We start from the raw sequence: 22,861 nt of genomic DNA on the forward strand, positions 1-22,861 counted from the left end.
ATTAATAGAATATAAAAGAGTGTAGGAGCAAAAAAAACTTGTAATCATTGTATCTAATAAAATGCCAGTAAATTTAATTTAGATGTGCAATTCTGGATGACAATTTGCAGTACAAGCTTTCATAGCATCGGGTCCGGCCCAACATTGAAAAGGAAGCACTACTACACAACATACACAATCAATATCGTTGCACTCCCTTCCCAAGCACCATGGTATATTTAGCAGTTTTCTATCCACCACCTCCCTCTCAACACGTTCTTTAATCATCATTCTATTTCCATCACTTGCCCGACAACCTGAATTCAACAATAATGTATATAAATAAATATAGACTATAGTTATACATGTATACATGCATATAAATAATTATTAACAAAAATCTACATTCAAATAGGAACAAATATTTCATGTAGAATTAGATAAAACTTAGAAAGGCAATAACGTACAATACAAAATGGTGTGAATCATGAATACCAAAAGTACAAATTGAATTCTTCTCTTTAAAGTCGTCATTGGTTTTCGACTTTTATTACAGAAGCTTACAGTTGTATGAGTAATTAAATTTCTTTACAAAGAATTATGTGCAGTTAACTCTCTTTAATACTACTAGAAATGGAAGGATCTTGATCATGCCAACTATCTGACATTTATTACTGCATTTAAACTTCTTTTGATAAATCTGGATTATAATTTGAAATGATTAAAATTCCAAATCTATTATCTATTATCTATCTATTATTATATCTATATCTATATATTTATATAAAGGAGGATCACGCGTGAGTGACGTGGCAGGCCTCAGCTTCCTTTTACCCGATTTCTCTCATTTTGGGCCTTTCTCAATTTTGAAAAATTCTCTTGCAAAATTAATCATCAGTTCTAGACTTTCTGTCTTCTTCTCTATCAATTGATAATCAGTTTTAGGCTTTCATTAGTTCTAGGCTTTCTGTCTTCTTCTCTATCAATTGATAATCAGTTTTAGGCTTTCTATCTTCTATATTAAACAATTTCAACCTTTTCGTCTGCCACTAGATCAAGCGCCAGGGTTGTTTATATGTACCGCTTGCTTGATTTAACAAGGTATGTTTATACTGAGTTTCGATTTTGTAGACTTGTGTGCATAAATTGAATGATACATACATGTTATATAATATATTAGAATTTGGTTTTTGCTTCGTCTCTCTCAATTCAGATGCAAAACAACTATCTCAAGGTCAGGATGGTTACAATCTATCAGGGGCTATATAGGGTTCATTTGACGCTAACAGTTCAGGCAAGTATAGTTAATCACATAATTGCTTTATATATGTTGTATATTAAAACTGCAACCGGATATGTGATGTAATTGTGAACCTGATTACGCAAATGTAGAACCTACGAATTACAACTGCACGAGAAGTTTAGGGCTAATAAATCGCCAAAAAAAGTGGTTAACTTAAACAATGTATATGTTGCTCTTTTGCTCCTGTTTTGTATGCGATTCTCTATTATTATGGTCTTGCAATGTTAGGTTTAATATAATTTGTGCAGTGTATTTTGGCTGATTTTATATCTCGATAATATTCTCTATTATTATGGTCTTGCAATGTTAGGTTTAATATAATTTGTGCAGTGTATTTTGGCTGATTTTATATCTCGATAATATAATTTCTCAAAGTGTGTATTTGGGTGACTATGAAGATATGTAATGATGGACATTTGTAGCACAACCTCCCTTTTTTCTAAAATGGCAATTGTCTGATATTCATTGGAACACATCATAGGACAGTGTGTTGTAATATTCAGGTTTGCGTAATTTCTTACATATATTTACTGAATATTATCATGCAGTGCTATTTATTCTAATATTTCTATTTTGACTATGAATTAGTTGTATAAAATATAATATATTATATATAATAAGCAACTTCCCGTGGCTAAATCAGTTAATTCATATTTCTTTATATTTTTTCCTGTGATGTAGGATGTATCCATTTTCTATTCATTTAAGGCATATCGTGTTGTAGTGTGTATTCATTTTCTATCATTTTAAGGCATACGATCGAACTTAAAGGGACATACGATCGAACTAAAAGGAAAGAACTGGATTGCAGACTCTGACCGGTAGTTCTATAAAGGTATGAGGCTTTTATTTGGTCAACACTATTTGACTTTTTTTGCTGCACGTATGTAGAGTAGATCTGATGTTTAATGCCTTAATACAAGATGTCCATGTTCTCATCCTCCGCCTATGTATAATCGCTACATTAATTGGGTTTTGGTGTTCATCTTTTATTTTATTAAGCGTTATTGTAAGCCACAACATATTGTTTCTATCTCTGTGTGACCTAAAGGTTGTTGCCAAGCCACTCAACATGTTTCAACCCAGGCCGTTTAGTTCTGCATGATAAGGAGTCTTACTTAGGCTTCAATTTAGAGAGATTCTTAGCATGCCTGAATCACTTTGGTTGTATTGATTCACAAGTTATGGTTTTTACTATTCCTATTAATTAATAGATTTGTTCTATAGTTAGTTTATGTTTGAATTCTGAACAAAAATGACTTAATGACAAACTCACCCTCTGTGGTTATAAAAAGATAACAACAAATACCTTTTAATAATTAAAACGTTCTTGCCTGCTACATTTGTATTCAGATTCAAGTTTTGGATGCTGATACTTTATTTACGTAACAAGGTTTAGATTTCTTTCAAATTTAATTTAATTATATATGCTTAGACCAAACAATTGGCCTGAGCATGGATGCCTCTTTGCAGTATGACAAACTGCAAATATTTATGTTTGTATAGTACTTTATTCAGCATTGTAGAATGCATTCATTCAGTACGACTTTTTTCTAATAATTTACAAACCAATAATGGAAAGTAGGCGGCCAATTGCGAGGACACCTCTTTGCACTATGGCAAAACTGCAGAATACATGTCGGTACGTCAATTTACTCATCACTCTACATGTTATGCAACTATTTTTTGATGATTTTACGTGTAGAAAAATTACTATATACTAATATAAATTTAGTGCAACTAATCATCCAAGAACAGGGAGCTTCACTGGTAGCAGGCTTAAGTAACACACTCATTAATAAGAATTTCCCACTAAGTTCCTCAATTAGATGGGGGGTTGAGAAGCATTGATATCTTATTCTTGGTTATGAGCTTGCGTTGTTGCCACCAATTCATGTTCGATTTTAGACTTTTACCATTATTTTATCTTGCCTTCGTCCTTTACTCCTGCAAGTTAAGGTTTACAATTATGTTTCCTGTTAATCTGTTGACTTTTTGTTGCTCATTGCGTTGTAATAACATTATTATTCAAGTCATTATCTGTGGCAAGAAGGGCCTGTTTCGAGTGATAATCCAGGTGCACATGCACTGGGTTCAGCTAATACAAATTCTGTTGGAACTGTGGACTTTAGTTCAGCTCAAGCTAGTGCTGGTGGTGGTGTTGGGAACTCGAAGAGATGAAAAAGATATGTAAGTCAATCAATCTTTTTATTTTAGTCCTATTTTAAAATTTTCTGCTTGGACTAATTAATTGTACGGTATAATTATCATAAATGATTTTGTTCAGCTATTTGTATATTTTGGTTTCTTAAGCTGGTCAAAGTGCTTATTAATTAGTTTGAGCATCTGATTAGTTTGTTTGGTTAATGATCCTAGGTCATTGTTGACGAAGTGTCTAATGTTGGTGACACTTTGAATATCTGATGCACCGATGTTCTTTGAGAAAATTAGCAATCAATTTATAGATAAAGGTATTATCGATATTGAATTCTGATTCTGATGATTTGACAGGTTCATGGTGTGCTGAATACAGTGGCCTGGGGAATTTTATTGCCTTTGGGGGCATTGACAGCTTGGTACTTGAAGGTATTTAAATCAGCTGATCCAGCCTGGTTTTACCTTCACGCTTTCTGTCAATCTTCGGCCTACATCGTTGGTGTTGCTGGATGGAGCACTGGCCTCAAACTCGGCAGTGATTCACCGGGAATTACATATCACAAGCATAAAAATATTGGCATAACTTTGTTCTGTCTTGGAACTCTTCAGGTACTAAACATTCTTAACTCTAAGTCTGTCCTTGAAAAAACATTAGTTAAAACACCTATAACATGTCAGTCAATTTTTTCGTTGATAATATGGGGCAGGGCTCTATGTTGCCACTCCCAATTGGCTTTGGAAATGAATAGATAAATTGGTTGCCTTGTATGCTTTTGTCTCTTCATGATATCGTGTGTTCTTACTCTTCCGGAAGTGCATTCAAATTGGCCATGCTATGTGTTGTGTATAAAACAAGTGCATGTGATATCATTGACAAATGACCAATTTTTTAGTGTTTAATTACTTGAAACTTTCCAAAGTTTGCCCCTTTCATATTTTCGGAGATAATATACTTGCATTTTTAAAGCAATCAAAGAAAGTAAAACTTAATTACATTATTTTATTATGATCCATGTTCCAACTCAAAGAGTACCTATTATATGTATCATTTCTTTTTTTTGTTTTTAATGTTTCAGGTCCTTTGCAGCTGATTAACCAAAAGGAAAAGGAAGAAATGGTCAGCTTGTGCAAGAACAAGGAGGTGGAGTTTTTTATAAATGTTTACTTCAATAAACTATTATGATAAATTTGATGTTACATTCAAGCAATAGCAATTTCTGGTAATGATTTCTCTTTTTCACTCTTTTATGTATAGTTGAAGTGAATTGTTTTACTTTCTTATACAAGAAGTGTATCAACACTAATTCTGCAAATCAAGAATATAGGGGTTCATGTGTGTTCTTTTGATTTGTAGCATACCAGATAAGAGAATCTAGACTGGCTTTGGAGGAAGCTGTCATTGGCAAAAAAGGAATGGAGTTTGTCTGAGTTTTGAGTTTTGGAGGCTTCTTTGAATTGCTGGCATGGGTAAAAAAATGTAAACTGTCTTGTTATGAGATACCTTGAATTTCATATTGAACAATTGATTATAATATCACAGCCACCACTTTGTATTACCCCAGTCGAAGTAAAATAGAGAGTTCTTCTCAATAACAGATAAAGGACTACATACCGCACGCCACACTTGCAAATAGCAACACTCCAATAGCGGCAAACTTATAAATCATTTTTTTACTCGACTTTATTGTATAATAACATAATGATAATGATAATGGCTTTATTTAATCAAACTTAACAAAAAATGATAAATAATTTTATTATTTTTCTTAACTAGAGATAAATGATACTCCCTCAATTTCTTCCAATTGTTTACATTTCTGAGAAAGTGTCTGGCACGTATTTTAACTTGCATAAAAAGTATAGTTATGTAACTATTTTTACAATTTTTTTTTCTGAATAAAAGTTGAATATTTTAATTTTTATTCAGAAAAATAAAATTGTAAATTTTTTTTACAGAATTATACTTTATATGCACCTTAAAATGCGTGTCGGACACTCTCTAAAAAATATAAACTATTGAAAGGGACAGATGGATATAAAAGAAAGTGCAAAATAAATTACTCATATTGAATAAAGCCATTTCAGTTACAATCAATATTTACAAAATTTTGAAAAATAGAGGCATGGATTATTTAGTTATTTCATTCCCAAAAAATCCAAGTTCCAATTATTGTACTCATTTTTTTAAAATATTACCCTATTAACTTAATTTTTAATTTTAACAAAATTGCTCCATTTAATTTTTTTTATATTGTATATGTGATTTCACATTTTTCTAAAATATTTTTATCACAACAGCGCGATTTATTTTCACATTTTTTTAAAATGTTTTTACACAACCGCGCGAAGCGCGGTTTCCGCACCTAGTTAATAATAGCCCAACATGGGGCAATATTGATGAGATATTTTATTATCTCAAAAATCATGAAACATTTTATTCTTTGTAAAATGTCTAATTTACCCTTAGAAATTGGTGAGACATAAAATTCAACTTAAAATATCTAATTTACCTCTTTTTTCATAAATTGTATAAAACTTGTTATTAAAGGGAATCGAACCCAGGTTTTCAAATTACAATAGCAATCAACTTACCACTCTGCCACTTATTCACATTAGTCTTTCACCATGCATATAATATATGTACGTGTGATCGAAACTTATTGTTACCTCAAAATTTTGAGACATTTTGTTATTCGTAAAATGTCTAATTACTCTTAAAAGTTAGTGAGACATAAAATTCAATTTTTTGATCATAAACTCTTTATATTTGATAAAAATACAATAACTTTTTATTAAAAAATTATAAGTTTTAAGTAATTATAAATGTGTTAATGAATACATAATTAAAATATACATAGTATTATATTTTTAAAAATAAATAAACATTCACGGGTATAAAGAGCCATTAAACTTCAGCTTATTTCGAATTCAAAATTAGTACTTCACTTATTTTTTAAATGATACTCAAAATTTGACAATGTGATCCAGCATAAAGTAATCGTCATTATCCAGTTTTATAGGTTCAAAATTACGATCTCGATAAAAGCATCTTACAAATACGACAAATTTTTGTAAATGCTATATAGATAAGGATTGATGTGTTTGAGACTTTTTTTTTGTAAAATCAAGTTAATAACTAATGGGTATCAAACTTACTAACTTGATCGGTGATAGATAATTATTTTTCGGATTTAACTCGGTTTTTAAAAAATACTCAAAATTTGAAATTAGTCTTCACCAAATTTGATATGATTACATAATATACACACATAACATACACACACAACATACACACAACATACATACATACATACATACATACACAACATACATACATACATACATACATACAAACAAACATATATATATATACATACATACATACATACATACACATGTACGTGAGAGATGGGTCTGAGTCATCCTCACGTGACAATCCCGAGATCGAAGAATTTTACATGTAAAATTTTAAGGGTGTATTTGTAAATTCGATCATATTTTATATATTTACAAATATATCCTTATACATTATATGAGAAAATAGTCTAATATCAAGATTTTATCCAAGGTCATCCACATGTGCAATATTATATATACAAGATGAGATTCAGTCTTAACGTGTAAATCCACCTCTCAACTCATATATAACTTTGGTTCAACATCATTTATTAAAAAAATAGTTAAAATTATATTGAATACACATAATTTATAACAAAAATATATTTATTACATTTTATAATTTATTTTTTAAACAATTTAAGACAAGTGTTTAACAAATATATAACTTAAGTTCTACACATATGTTAAACAATAGTTATACATGTGTAGATCAAATAGATAAAATAATTTTACATTGGTATTATTAATAAAATTATATTAAATTAATAATGTTTCCTTTTTGCATAACCAAATTTAATATTGATGAACCTTAGAAGGATAGTTCAAAATTATGAAATATATATTTAACAAAATTTTAACAACGGTTTTACACATTATATATTAAATAAATAAAATTTTCATATCTTTGTGCTCTAATTTGATATTGATGAATTTTAAAAGGATATTGAAAGATTAAATTATATGTATTCAATTAAATTCCAACTATTATTTAATAAATTAAGTTGAATTTACATGTGTGCGGGCACGTGTACTGCATGTGTGTCATTTACAATATATTATCTAATTATTAGAAGAAAAGATTAAAATTATAATAGATAAAATTCGAAATGATTTAAATGACGATATTAATTCATAACTCAAGATCAAATTTTAGAAAATAATCCGTGCCTTGCACGAGTTTTTATGCTAGTTATTAATAATATGAATCTATCTCTTCTATAATAGGAGAACAAGAGGATACTATTAATGAGATTTTTTAATCCCAGTGAAATGACGGATTTGCCCATGTATATACTACAATAAAAAAAAATGTTATTGGAGAGAATCGAACCCTGATCTATCCATTAAGACTCACACTACAATGCCACTAGGCTACTATGTCTTTTATGATTTCAATTAAGCATTTAATATGTGTGTGTCGCTAGAGATTTAAATTTCAGTTTTTTATTGTGATTCATGAAATAACATTTTTAGTCAAGTTTTTCATTACATATATATATATATATTGATTTAGTTAGTTATATATTTCTAAATTATTAAAGTTACTGGTTAAGATAATAATTCTGATCAACATTTAACATATAAAGATAGTTGTTATACGAAAAAATATATATAAATTAAGATATAAGATGTATTCGGTAAATAATGTAATATATTTTTAAATAAATGTCTTATTAAAATCTATGATAGTATATATAAGAATTAATTAACAATGTCAAATATTTGTATTCACAGTGATAGGAAAAATAAATAAATTTTTGATTCGTATTTATTCAATAAAAATTATATGGTTAGAAAATATATGTTATATATTTTTTAGAAAAAATGGAATGCTAAAATTTTTAGTAATTTAACCATATTGAGGGTAAAAAATTAAAGGGAAAATGGATTTTTTCGTCACCCAACTTGTTGTGTATTTAGAAACCTACCACTCAACTATAATATTTTTTGTTATACTCACTAATGTTAGGTTCAGATATTTTTTAGTCACTAACATTAGGTTCAGATTTGATAATTAGTATTTTGTCAACCTTTTGTAGCTTTATTAAGAAAAAAAATTGGGAAATAAGAAATTAAAAAAAAATAAATATAGTTAAATTAGCAAACTGATCATAAAGTACTAAAAATATTAAAAAGTTACATATCAATATTTTACCAAACCACACATTCAAAATCCAATGAAATCACTAATCACAACTCCTTCATGCAACTCTTACTCACCCGGAATCAAAACTATAAACCCATTTATTCTAATAGAATCGTGAAACAAATATATATAAACACAAAATTAGAATAATGTTGTAATAATGTGAATTTGGTATTAAATCAAACAACTCTCACAAGATATTTTTCTTACAAACATACTTTTATAACTTTCATTTAAAATTTTATTTTTGTATATAAAAATTTAAACGTTAAATTATTATTCAGAAGAAAAAAATTTAAATAATTTATGAAACTATATATTTTAGGAGTCCTAAAATGCGTGTCAAACTCTCATCACCCAAGGTAAACATCTTGGGAGACATATAGAGTACTATATATAAAGATATAGACATATATTAAATTAATAAAATATTACAGACTACCACTATATTTTAATAATGCTACAAAAAATTCAAATAATGATAATAATCAAATTCGAACCTAACGTTAATGACTAAAAAGAAGATGAACCTAATATTAGTGAGTAAAAGAAAAAAGAAATTATAGTTTAATGGTAAGTTTCTAAAGATATGATAAGTTGGGTGACCAAAAAAATCCATATTCCCAAAATTAAATAACTTAACAATTATGCGATAAGTGGAGTAGTGTTAGATTTATACATAATTCATAAATTAATTTTATTTTTGATTTAGAGTATGAGCTGCTTCAGTAAGAGTTGGTGAAGGTTCTTGTGTACTCTCCTCAAAAATAGGATCATTGATAACTGCATCCACCTTTGACAATACATCCTGATGAGTCTTCTTTTCCTTCAGTAGTTGCTCAGAATCAGCAAGAAGGTCACCTTGAGGAAAGTCAACAATGATTTATGCAGCCTATTGGTCTGCATCTTCCTTTTGAGAAGATGGTTCTTGTGTGACTGGAAGTGTCTCAGTTTCTAAATCCCTTTGAGACTTAGGTTCTTGTGGACTGACATCCATAGCAGAGGACTGAGCCTTGTTCTTCTTTCTGATGTACCGAACTACATTTCCACCTTTTCTTTTCAAACTGCTCTTTTCAGCTATCTTGGGTACTTCAGTTTCTTTGGTCACTGAAATCTTTTTGAGTAGAACACTAGCATCAGTAGTTGGCTCCTTGGTACCAGTAATGTCAACAGAGTCATCATGAATTGCAACTGTTGATTTCTTGATCTTTAACCTAGACGCAATGGGCATCTGATCATCAGAATTAGAATCATCTTGCATGATCAGTCTTCTTTTCCTGACCGGGAAACATTCTTCTTTCTTCTCACTCTCACTCTCACTCAGTAAGGCCTGTAAAGTTTTCTGTTCAGAGTTAACAGATTTCTTAACTAGCCGTTGCTTTGTTACAACTGATGCCTTTTGGGAGACACTAGAGGAGGCTAATTTAGGAGCAGGATAGATTGCTATTTAAGAGGAACAGTGCTTGGGTTAGAAACAAGATGGGTAGTGTCTTGTTCCACAATATCAAGAACTGTTACATAGGTGCCAACATCAAAATTCACAGGCACTTGTGAAGGAGTAGGTCTATTTCTCAACAGAAATTGCCTGACCTCCTTAGGCAGGAAGTGAGGTTGTGTGTATGATGATTTGTGTCACTGAAGTTTTTTTGTGTGTATATAGGTTTGTAAAGATGAATTTTGTTTAACACACACGCACGAAGAAGGAAGCTTAGTGAATTAGACTTCTGAAAGACGGCAATTACTGAGTAATAGGATTTAAAAGTAGAGTAAAGTGCGGAATTAGCAACAAAATACGCACAACTCATTCAAGAAATTACTGTGTGAATTTATTCAACAGATAATCCACTATTAATAATAATTAAATAAGATATTCAAGTTCAACACAAAATAACTCAGAATTATTTAACAATAATATTCTAAATTAGAATATGTTGACCTGTCGTCAGTATTTGGAACCGCTAATCTATCAGGATTTGATAATCTCAAGATTTGTCGATTCAGATTTATCAGTATTTGTCAAAAACACAAACTCATTAGAATACCACAATTTAATCTCAATAACCATGAAAATTTTGATAATAAGTGTATGATTTAGAGATTAACAGGCTACAATTAAGAACAAGCACATGCACACATAACTAAAGAACATAGATTAGGTCTTGTAAATAAAAAAATTTCATTAATAGTTCAAGAGAGTACATTTCATGAAATTTTGATTACATGCATAAGAGATTACAAAAGTATCATAATCTAGTAGATAAGAACTCCAATCAGCCTTGGTCTAAGAAGCCTGACAAAGCTGATGGTGAAGAGAAACAGGCAGAGGAACTTTGTCAGGAAAACCAAAGCTGTTGATGTTTATTGGTTGCCCCTGCTCTTCACGAACAACATAGGAAGACGGATGATCCGTTCCTGCTGACGGAGAGCCTCTCACCTTTCTTCCTCCAGGCGTTCGAGATGGAGGTGATAATCCATCTCGAATAACAAGAGGTGCGTCCAGACCTCCTGCGGAACCCAATTCCACACTTCATTGGGAATCGCAGTGATGTGCCATTCTTGCTGCCAATCTTCTCTGCTAAATGAAAGGAATATGTCCTAAGTCCAATCAGGTATTAGGATTTAGGAATAACTCTTTATGTAATCTGTTTTAATTTCATTGATATTAATAAAAGACTTGTTTTGTTTTTATTACGGGCTTTATCTATTTAAGTGTTTAAATAAGATATACCATAGTTTAGAGTAAAGCTTTTTATGGATTATGATGAGATCATAATAGTGAGACCTAAAAAGATGATAACTCTAAACTTAAATTATTCCTGATCATAGGATTACTAACTGGTAATTAATAATCCGTAAAGATAGGTACATACTATGCTTGCTTCATTATGAAGGATGTTTGTTCTCATAGACATTTGTGTGGTGACACTATAGCTAGTATATAGGTGCTTATTATGGAATAAGTTCACTGAACATGACTCGCCCAGCTGAACAACTGATAGAGTTCACTCACGTGTCAGCAGTTGTTCGCTTAGTGATAGTTGTACAAGTATCCTTAGACTTGAGGTCATCATAGTCATCTTGTGTACACTGAACTATGCTTTGGTTTAGTTCTTAGTCTCCAGGGACAATTATTAGGGCTCTTCTGGGTATAGGAATTTGTACACGAAGATAGTGTATGATCAATAAAGGATCTACCCCTTCCAGTGAAGGAGGCGAATGTTCAAGGCTGATCCACTTATGCTAGTTCAGGAATCTCTGGCCAGAATAAATGAAATTAGAAAGGAGTTTCTAATTTGCATAGAACTACGCATAGTAAATGGTAAGCAAGTGATTGAATTAGATAGGCTTGACACGAGATCCATGCCTTGTATTTAATCGGAACATTGTAGGGTAGAAGGAGTTTATTGTACGGTAACTATTCACTAAAAGGTTCTTGGTATTCTAAGCAGTGAATTCATATTATCCGGATAGTCGCGATATGTTGAGAAGCATCACTCACGATGTAGAATAAATGTGATTAATTAATTAATCATATTTAATAAATTAGAGAATTTATATAAATAATGATAAAATAGTTTTATTATTATTTATTTATACTACCGGCTTAATATTGAACCTACAGGGTCACACCATAAAAAGAGAATGATTTAATGGTGGAGAAATTAATTAATAATGGCTAATAATTATTTATTTATGAAATAAATAATTAATTGGTAAATTTAATAATTGATTAAATGAGATTTAATTGATTATAAATTAATTAAGAAAAGTTCTTAATATTATTAATTAAGGATTTAATTTTTGGAAATTAAATCAAGAGAGAGAATTATTTCTAAAGTATTTAGAAAAATGATTAATAATTAAAAGGTGTTTTAATTATTAATGAGAATAATAAATGAGATAATAATAATATTATTTATGGGAAAATTTCAGCTGAAAATTTTGCCTATAAATACACTATTATAGACCCTATTTTATTTGAACCCACATCAAACCCGAAAAACCCAAAAAAGTTTGGAAAACCCAATTCTCTCCACCTCCTTCTTCCTCCTTAACATCGTTTTCTTGGTGGATACCGGTGGAGTGCTTCACACTTGAGGAGCAACTGCTAAGAATCTCTGATCGTTGTCTCCGAATTATTTTAAAAGGTTAGATTCGATCCCTCGAATTTTTATTCACGATTTATATGCTTTTATTTGGATTTTGTATGTGTAAAAGTGTTTTACAATGACCCCGCTGCGTTAAAAATCCAACATTGGTATCAGAGCATAGGTTGTATGCATATAAAAATTTCAGAATTTTATGTGCTTGTATGAATTAATTATGATTTTTACAAGTTATATCATGGTTTAATTTTGTCTGATGAGAAATCGTTTCTCAGAATAATTTTGAATGTTGATCTGGGTTCTACAAGTGTTCTAGATTGTCTGGGTATTTTTTTCATAATTTTAGGATGTATAGATTTTTTATTATGAATTTTTGAAGTTCTTACAATTAAATTCATAATAAAATATAGATATATATATATATAATATGTTGTATATATACATTATCTGTGTTCTTGCTGCTGCTTTAAAAGAGAGTGTCTGCTGTGCACGGAAGCAAAGGAGATGTCAGGTCAGAGTTGTCAGGCACGACAACCGAGAAAGAAAGCAACGGCGACTGATTTGTAATGATGACAATGATATATATTTATACATGAACATTTAGCAAATAAATTCACTTAATTTAACATCCATATAATAAAATACATCAAAAATTCCCAACGTAATATGTTCAAAAATATTTAAGACACATCAGGATTTGATCAATATATACCAGGATTTGATCAAATATAAAATAAAAGGAAATTATTTGTCCCAACTTACCATACCATGTTCATTGACAAGCTTTGTAAATATTGCTTCAGGTAATGGCTTTGTGAAGATTTCAGCCAACTGCTGATCGGTAGGAACAAAATGAAGTTCAATTGTCCCTTCCATAACATGCTCTCTTATAAAGTGATATCTGATACTGATATATTTAGTAAGAGAGTGTTGCACTAGGTTTTCTGTCATAGCAATAACACTTTGATTATCACAATAAATAGGAATTTTAGAAAATGATAATCCATAGTCCATGAGCTGATTCCTCATCCATAATAACTGAGCACAGCAGCTCCCAGCTGCAATATATTCAGCTTCAACAATTGAAGTAGAAATGGATTTATGCTTCTTACTAAACCATGAGACTATTCTTCCTCCCAAAAAATGACAGCTTCTAATGTACTCTTCCTGTCTATTTTACAGCCAGCAAAGTCAGCATTCGAATATCCACACAATCCAAAATCAGCTTCCCTTGTATACCATAGACCAAGTGATGCAGTACCCTTGAGGTATCTAAAGATTCTCTTCACTGCAATAAGATGTGTCTCCCTAGGATTTTCCTGAAATCTTGCACACAAACAGGTGGCAAACATAATGTATGGCCTACTAGCCGTTAGGTAGAAAAGGGAACCAATCATACCTCTGTAGTTTGTGACATCAACTGTTGTCCCTTCATAAGGATCAAGTTTTGTAGCAGTTGCCATATGAGTAATTGTAGTTGCACTTTCTTGCATATTAAACCTTTTCAACAGATTTTTTGTATACTTTGACTGATTAATGTACATGCCATTATAAGTCTGCTTAATTTGCAACCCCAAGAAATAGCTCATTTCTCCCATCATACTCATTTGATATCTCGATTGCATCAACTTTGAGAACTTATCACACAGTTTTTGATTAGTTGATCCAAAAATGATATCATCCACATAAATTTTAAGTAAAAGCAGATCTTTACCTTTATTCAGATAAAATAAAATTTTATCTATTGTACCTTTTTTGAATTCACTTTCAAGTAGAAACTGAGCAAGGGTCTCATGTCATGCTCTAGGTGTTTGCTTTAGTCCATAGAGTGCTTTGTCAAGTCTATAAACATAGTCAGGATGTTTAGGATCCACAAAACCCGGTGGATGTTCAACATAGACTTCATCTTCAAGTTTTCCATTGAGAAATGCACTCTTGACATCCATCTGAAAAACTTTGAACTTCTTGTGTGCAACATATGCCAAGAAAATTCTGATTGCTTCCAGCCTAGCAACAGGAGCAAAAGTATTATCATAGTCAATTCCTTCCTGTTGTGAATATCCTTTAACCACTAACCTTGCCTTGTTTCTGACAATGGTTCCATCAGAATCGATTTTATTTATAAAGACCCACTTTGTACCTACAATTGACTTGTTCTTAGGTCTAGGCACCAGCTTCCATACTTCATTTCTTTCAAACTCATTCAACTCTTCTTGCATAGCTATGACCCAATATTCATCCTTAAGTGCATCTTTTATTTTCTTTGGCTCTTCCTTAGAAAGTAGATTGTGATACAAAAATTTATTTTGAGTTGCACTCCTTGTCTTTACACCTTCATCAGGATTTCCAATGATCAGATCAGGAGTATGATCTTTGGTCCATTTTCTGGCATTAGGAAATGTCCTTCTTGAGCTAGATGCTCCCCTTGAATCATGTGCCTCATCAAATACATTTGAGGCTCCCCCTGAATCAGTGCTGTTAACTCCTGATGAAGAATTAGGACTTGAATCATGTTCTCCTGATGTTGAATTAACATTAGATTCTGAGTGATCAGATTGAGAAGAACCTTGAGTTGACTCTTCGGTGTTAGTACTATCAGTTGAACCTTTCTGTTGCTCCCCCTCAACATATGCAGGTTCATTAGTACAATGATCAGCTTCAGGATCTAAAGGAGTATCAGGATTTGGATCATCAGTAATTGATAATCCATTAGAGTTTGATGCAGATTCTAACAGTGCATTTTCATTTGCAAAGATCAAACTTTCATGAGAGTCTTCCTCAAAACCGGGAATCTTCTTATCATCAAAAGATATATTGATAGAGATAACTACAGTATTTGTTCTCAGATTGGAAACCCTGTATGCTCTTGATGGTGAGTAACCAACAAAGATTCCTTCATCAGCTTTTGATTCAAATTTTCCTAGCTGATCAGTATGAGTTCTCAGAACAAAACACTTACATCCAAATACATGAAAATGTTTGAGACTGGGCTTCTTTTCTTTCAGCATCTGATAAGGAGCAACACCATGTATGTTTATCAGTGTGATATGCTGAGTATAACAGGCTATGTTTACTGCTTCAGCCCAGAAGTAAGTGGGTAGTTTAGCTTCTTCTATTAGAGTCCTGCGAGCTTCAATCAGAGTTATGTTCTTTCTCTCAACAACACTATTTTGTTGAGGTGTGTCAGGAGCTGAGAATTGTTGTTATATACCTTTGTACTTACAGACTTCCTCCACTTTTGAATTCTGGAACTCAGTGCCATTATCACTTCTCAGTATTTTCACTTTAAAGTAGGATCCATTCTCAATTTGCCTTACATTATCCAGAAGAATTCTGGAGTTTCATCCTTCCTGTGTAGAAAATAAACCCAAGTGTATCTAGTGAAATCATCAACAATTACAAGTGTGTACCTTTTCTTGTTGATAGACATTATGTTCACTGGTCCAAAGAGATCCGGATGTAACATGTGATATGGTTCAGTGATAGAGAATTCTGTTTTGCTTTTGAAGGATACTCTTCTTTTCTTGGACTTTTGGCAAGCATCAAAAAGACCATCAGATGAGTATAGTATATTTGGTAATCCTCTTACTAGCTCCTTCTTGGCAAGTTCATTGATTGAATTGAAGTTGAGATGTGAGAGCTTCTTATGCCAATTCCAGCTCTCATCTACTGATGCCTTAGAAATAAGGCAAGTAGCTTCTTGCTCAAGACTTTCATGCAGTCTTGCTTCATATATGTTGCCATGTCTGTATCTCATCAAGACAACTTTCTTTGACTTGTTATGAATAACTTCATAGTGAGAGTCATAGAACACCACATGATAACCTCTGTCAGTGATTTGACTGATGCTTAAAATATTGTGCTTCAGTCCTTCCACCAGAGCTACATTCTCTATTACTACCTTTCTAATTACCAAGTTTCCATATCCCAGAGTGTGTCCTATATTTCCATCCCCATAAGATATATCTGGACCAGCCTTCCTCTCAAATTCTGACAGCAGGGATTTATTTCCAGTCATGTGTCCTGAACATCCATTATCCAAGAGAAGAGTATTTTTCCTGTTACCCTATAGTCAGAGGAGTGATTAATTAGAAGGATTTTTAAGGACCCATACTTGTTGGGCCCTCATTTTGGACAGCTTAAGTCTTTGTGTTTCAGACTTACTTCTAACAGTTTTTCCCTTGTCAGGATTCGTCTTATCAGAAGTAGATTTAGTAGAACTAGGAGAATTAAGCACATAAGCAATTTTATTGAATTTTGGAAAAGGTTCATAATAGTTATGATACATCTTATGATAGGAACTACAAGTATAAATTGAATGCCAACTACTGCCACAATGAAAACATGAATTTTGTGGTTTGTAAAATACCGATCTACCTCTAACATCAGACTCAGGAATAACAGTTTTCATTTTCTTATTCCTCCTGCAATCAATAGCAAGATGATTAGTATTACCACAGTTAAAACAAGTTTTTCTAGGGGCATTGGGAACAAACTTATAGTTAGAATCCTTAGAAATACCTTGCTTACCATTCCTGTTTCTTTTTGGACTTTTTACTTGATGTTTGTTAGTAACCTCAGATAATTTCTTTTTCAATTGTCTTTTAGACAAAAGTCCTATGTTCTTTTCTTTCGTAACAGTCTTAATGGTCTCCTTGTTTCCCTCTCTTTGAGTTTTATCATTTACTACCTTTTCTTGGGATGCTGAGGTTGAACCCTTCTCAAAGGTAGATTTGGGTTCATCAACTTCTGAAGAGATAAATTTAACATTAGTCTTAAGGGTAATTTTATTTTCAGTGTCAACATCCTTAACTCCATCTACATAACCAAGACATTCTTTCCAGTTTTTCTTAGAAATCATCTCATGAACCTTTTTTCCTGAAACAGTCCAGGCTTTAGGGGTTTACCTCTCATTTTCTAATTCATTCTCTAACATACTATACTTAGCTTCTAGTATCTTTGATGTATGTTTAGCTTTCTCACATTCTTTTTTATTTGATGATGAATCATCAGTATCTGATTCTGGCAGATTGTTATTTTTCCTTGCAGCTTCAACAAACCTGTCTTTTGAAGCTTTAGCATTTACTTTCAAAGCAACTAATTTTCCCTTGTTGCTTTTCCTCTCTTTCCTTTGCTGAACTTCCAAATCATGAGTTCTCAGCATGCCATAGATCTCATCTAGAGTGACTATTTCCAAATCATATTGATGAAGTCTGAGTCTCTCATTCCTCATTCAAAGCTGTCAGAAACTTGGTGTTTGAATCTTCCAGATCTTACACCTTTCCCACCAAAGATAGATTGTTAAACAGAGCGAGAAACCTGTCATAGATGTCGGTGAGACTTTCATCAGACTTGGCCTCAAAATGTTCATATTCTTGAATTAGAACAACCCTTCTGTTCTTTTTGATGGCCATTGTTCCTTGATATTGAGGCTCAAGGGCATCCCAGATTTCCTTGGCAGTCTTGTAGTCTATAACCCTGTTTGACATCACAGAGTCAAGACTGTTATGCAAAATGTTTCTTACCTTTGCATCCTTCAGCACAACAACTTTCTCTTTTGGTGTCCACTTACTCTTCTCCTTTAACTGAAGGTGTTCAGCAACAGTAGGAGTTGCATGTAGCAATTTTGTTGGCTTGTAAGGTCCATCATTGATTACATCAAGGTAGTCTGGATCTGTAGCTTCCAGGTGCATGAGCATCTTCACCTTCCATGTAGGATATTCAGACTTTTTCAGAATGGGGATTTTAATACTTTCATACTTGTTCAAAGACATGTTTAGATCGTTTCTGATTATAAATTTATCAGTTTGCTCTGATACCAATTGTTGGCCAGTAGTAATACAATTGTTTAAGGGGGTTGGATACAATTGTATAGATGTTTCGAACAAGTATAAAAATATAACAGTTCTTTATATTTCTGATAAAAACTGTTACAAATTCTCTCAAGAAATACTGATGTTCTTGAGAGTGGCTAGGTCATATAATTCTCGAGTTAATCATTATGTGATGACCTAAATTGTGTTTATATAATACATAGCTGCTACAAATCAATCTAAGATATGCATTATCAATTACTAACAAAAAATGATACATATCTTTAACTGAATACATAAAGTCCTATCACTCAGAACGTAACAGATATCCATCCCTCAAGTAAGGAACATAATCAATCTTCATAACAGACCGCCTTTAGATGCCGATGACATGCAAATACTGATGATGCATCAAATCCTGACGACACATCAAATACTGATGACATCTAAAACACAGTCAGATCCTGAGCTTCTTCTGATCATTGAGAATTAACACATAACACCGCAGATTTATAGCTTGTTGCTTTGGTTCTTTTTATATTTGTAGCTTCGAATCTTTGTATTTGGAGTTGTAAGCTAACCCTCCGGGTATTTATACTTTTGAATAAAAGAATATTTACCCAGAATCTCTTTGTTTGTTTATTTCATTTTTAGTTTTGATATTCCGCTGCATTAAATCGATAAAAATGAAAAACATACATTCACCCCCCTCTGTATGTACCTTTTGGACTTGAAAATTGGTGTCAGGGCTTGTTGATTGATATACAGATCTGATCCATTAGATTAGCAAGTTTTGTTGTTGATTTTGGTTGTACGGAGTCTGAGAGTGTTTTCAGTGTGTAGATATGACTCTGGGTTTTGTTGGTTTTGGCTTGACTGTTTTGGTATTGTTGACTGACTGGGTTATCATATTTTGAGATGGTATATTACAAATTTTTCTTAGATCTGAAAAGATGAGTTCTCAGAAAGTCAGTAGTATTAAGGTTCCTCAGTTCGATAAATCAAGATAAAATCTATGGAAGAAGAAAATGCTATTATATATTTGGGCGTCAAATCCAGAGTATATGAAGGTATTAAGAGAAGGAAGACATGTGTCGATGAAGGATCATCCGGAGTTTCCTAATGTGAGGATGTCATGTCCTGAAGCATAATGAAGTGCTCGTGATAAAGAACTGATAGCTTTGGATGAAGGCCTGCAACTTATTTTGGTGGATATGATAGATGATGATATGAGTCACCAAATTATTGTTTGTGAGAGTTCCAGGCATATGAGGGAGACCATAGAATTGCTTATGGAACAAACTGAAGATGTCAGGCAGAATTGACTGGATATCTTGACTTCACAATATGAGGCATTTAAGTCCTTTCTCGGAGAAAGTATAACTCGGGTCTTTGAAAGACTGAACAAGTTGTTAAATAAATTAAATATTCTTGGAAAGACTTATCCTCAGACAGAAGTCAACATGAAGTTCATGCTAGTCCTACCTCACCACTTGGAGAATAAGGCTTCATCTATTGGTGAACGAGTTGATTTTGAGACCATGATACATGAGAAGTTGTATGGTAAATTGAAGACACATGAGATGGAGCAGGAACAAAGGAAGATCATCTATGGTGGTGGTACATGTAACGCCCTCCAAATCCGGGGTCTAGATCTGGGGGTTACTTGCTAATCTCCAACATAGTACAAACCTGTATAATAATTATACAAACATATATCTAACCCTTTTATAACTATCCATGATCTTTTAAAGTTGAGGTATGAAAATAAGAACAATACACTATCTTTATTACAAACCCAAATATAAAATCTCATAGAACTTTCTTTATTACAACCCATTATCTAAACAAGTTTTAAACTTAATTTATTTTATTCAAACTCACACCACAACTATCTACACTACACCTGCTCCGATAGCTCAAAGCTCTCTTCCTGAATTGGAATTAGCACTCTTGGTATTAGAGAATCCCGCTGCTTCACATGCTTTTTTTTCACGCGAGTCCGGATATGTTTCATTCTCTTTCTTGACTGAAAACAAACAAGGTAAATAACAACAAAGGGGGTGAGCCATAATTTGCTCAACAAGTCTATAAAATATAGACAGTTTCATAATAAAGCTAAATGAACCGGTAATCTAGCTGTATCTGCAAAGATGTAACCTCGCAAGAAAAGAATGAAGGCCACCATCAGCAAGTATCGATTTACCGCAAATATATCATAGTTCTCGAACACTGGCTTGGTCCGCCTTGTTGGCTTCAACTCTATCAAAGAAAGATACTCATTTAGTCGACACGTATCTAAATTACGTCTTAAACCGACGTCACGTAGCCCTTATCGTCTACTCATTCGCTTATAATCGACTCGTACAATGATTACCAACTATTAAGACTCGATTAACCACATAATTTATATAACACATAAGCCACCTAGTCATTTTAGGCTTAAAATAATTTTGGAATCGAAATCGGAACACTATTTTCATTGTCGAATAACTTCTGGCTCGTTTCCTAATTTTCAAAATTTATTGGACTCATCTCTATAAGTAATAGGGTCTATAAGTAAATAAATATCGAAACTCGACTTGTTTCCAAAAGAAATTAAGATTTGAAACTATTTTTATTGAAAACAGATCTTTTTTCCGAGTCGAAGGGCTTTCGTTCCGTTTAAATCGGATAAACGGTTCAATTATTTATTCAATATATAAGAATAAATTAATTTATTATACAATATAATTAATTATTCAAATAATTGAACCTTAAAAATATTTTTAAATAATTATTTAGGAAAAATCAGAATTAAAAATGATTTTTCCATAATTTTTGGAATTAAAATGAATTTATTATGATTTATTGAAATTAATTTGATTAATTATTAAAATAATTAATCATTTTTAAATAATTAATAAATAATAAATAATTAACAAATGATTAACCTCGAATTTTAGAAATATTTCAGAATTATTTATAAAATAAATCAATTAATTAAATAAATAATTAATCAATTTATAAAATAAATAAAAATGATTTTTATAATTTACAAAAATAAATAATTATAATAAAAATAAAATAATCAAAACCGGGTTGCAACCGGGTCTTGAAGAACATCCCAGGTTGGGATGAACAAGCCGGGATTTGCCCAGATTCCAGCGAGTTTCCCAGACTCCGGTGACTTCAATACAGCCTCAAATCAACACCGTTTGGTGTTGTTTTTGAGTGATTTTCATTCTAAATTACTTTAGCAATTTAACTTCGGCTAAAACATCTCAGAATAACCCCAGGAACTCCATCTCCAATCAAAACTCTAAATTTTCCGGCCAAACTTCGAAATCACAGATTCATACATAGAAAATTATGATCTATAGCTTATAATAAAGCCTGAAACATCTACAATTAAACCCGTATATCCATACATATCTCAGATATCTCTAAAATAAAAATGATCAATTGAAAATTAGCATAAACCCTAGAAATCGAATTCAACTATCTAGAAATCGTTTGATGAAATTGATAGCATGAATCGATTGTACACATCACAAGAAGCTATATCATCAAAATCATTCAATAACCCCTAGAACTAAAAACCCTAATTTTCAATTATGAACCCTAAAATTGAAATAAATAATACATGAATCAACACTTGAAATTGACACTGTACATCGAAAGAACAGATCAAGGGCTTCGTTTTGAGTACTTAAACGACTGGATTTCATGCTAAAAATCGATTAAAATCACAGCCTGAATTTCTGACCAGAAGTGCAAACCCTAACCTGACTGCGGAGAATTTCTTGATTTTTCGTAATTTTTAATAATTAATTATAAATAATTAAATAGAAATTAGGGTATTTATAATAATGAAAATAATACCCCTAATTAAAATTAAGACCCTAATTTTACATCTAATAAAATTAATTGGCCCTTAATTAAAAAAATTGAGTATTAATTTTTAATTTTTAAATATTTAATATATACAATATATATGCCAAAAATTCCCAAAAATTGTGAATAATTCAAAAATGCAAAGAAATGGAAGATTTGAAAGTCCCATAATTTTATAAAAATAAAAATATGATTTTTGTGGCGGTTTTGACACCTGAAGGGGCCCGAAAAAGTCATTTTTTGCAAAACGAGAAAATTTATAAAACAACTGGATGTTCAGAATAATGCTATGGTACAAGCCATACTAGGCTAAAATATGACCAATTATTTTGTTTGAAATATCAGCTATTAAAAAAAGTTC

General features: G+C 31.7%; 1 long non-coding RNA gene across 9 annotated transcripts; it reads left to right on the forward strand.

Annotated features, from left to right (window-relative positions):
• The first annotated feature begins 764 nt into the window (after positions 1–764).
• Positions 765–4,995, forward strand: LOC141724071 (uncharacterized). Of its 9 annotated transcripts, none has more exons than XR_012576475.1 (7): positions 765–1,080; positions 1,193–2,117; positions 2,868–2,924; positions 3,316–3,472; positions 3,794–4,048; positions 4,516–4,580; positions 4,794–4,995. It is a non-coding gene; the product is annotated as an uncharacterized LOC141724071 (long non-coding RNA). The 9 variants fall into 9 exon arrangements; XR_012576470.1 differs by having other exon boundaries at positions 773–1,080; positions 1,160–1,273; positions 1,964–2,117; positions 2,868–3,472; XR_012576473.1 differs by having other exon boundaries at positions 773–1,080; positions 1,160–1,273; positions 2,034–2,117; positions 2,868–3,472.
• Positions 4,996–22,861: the final 17,866 nt, after the last annotated feature.

This window comes from Apium graveolens, chromosome 5, assembly GCF_009905375.1.
Source record: "Apium graveolens cultivar Ventura chromosome 5, ASM990537v1, whole genome shotgun sequence".
Taxonomy (NCBI): Eukaryota; Viridiplantae; Streptophyta; class Magnoliopsida; order Apiales; family Apiaceae; genus Apium; species Apium graveolens.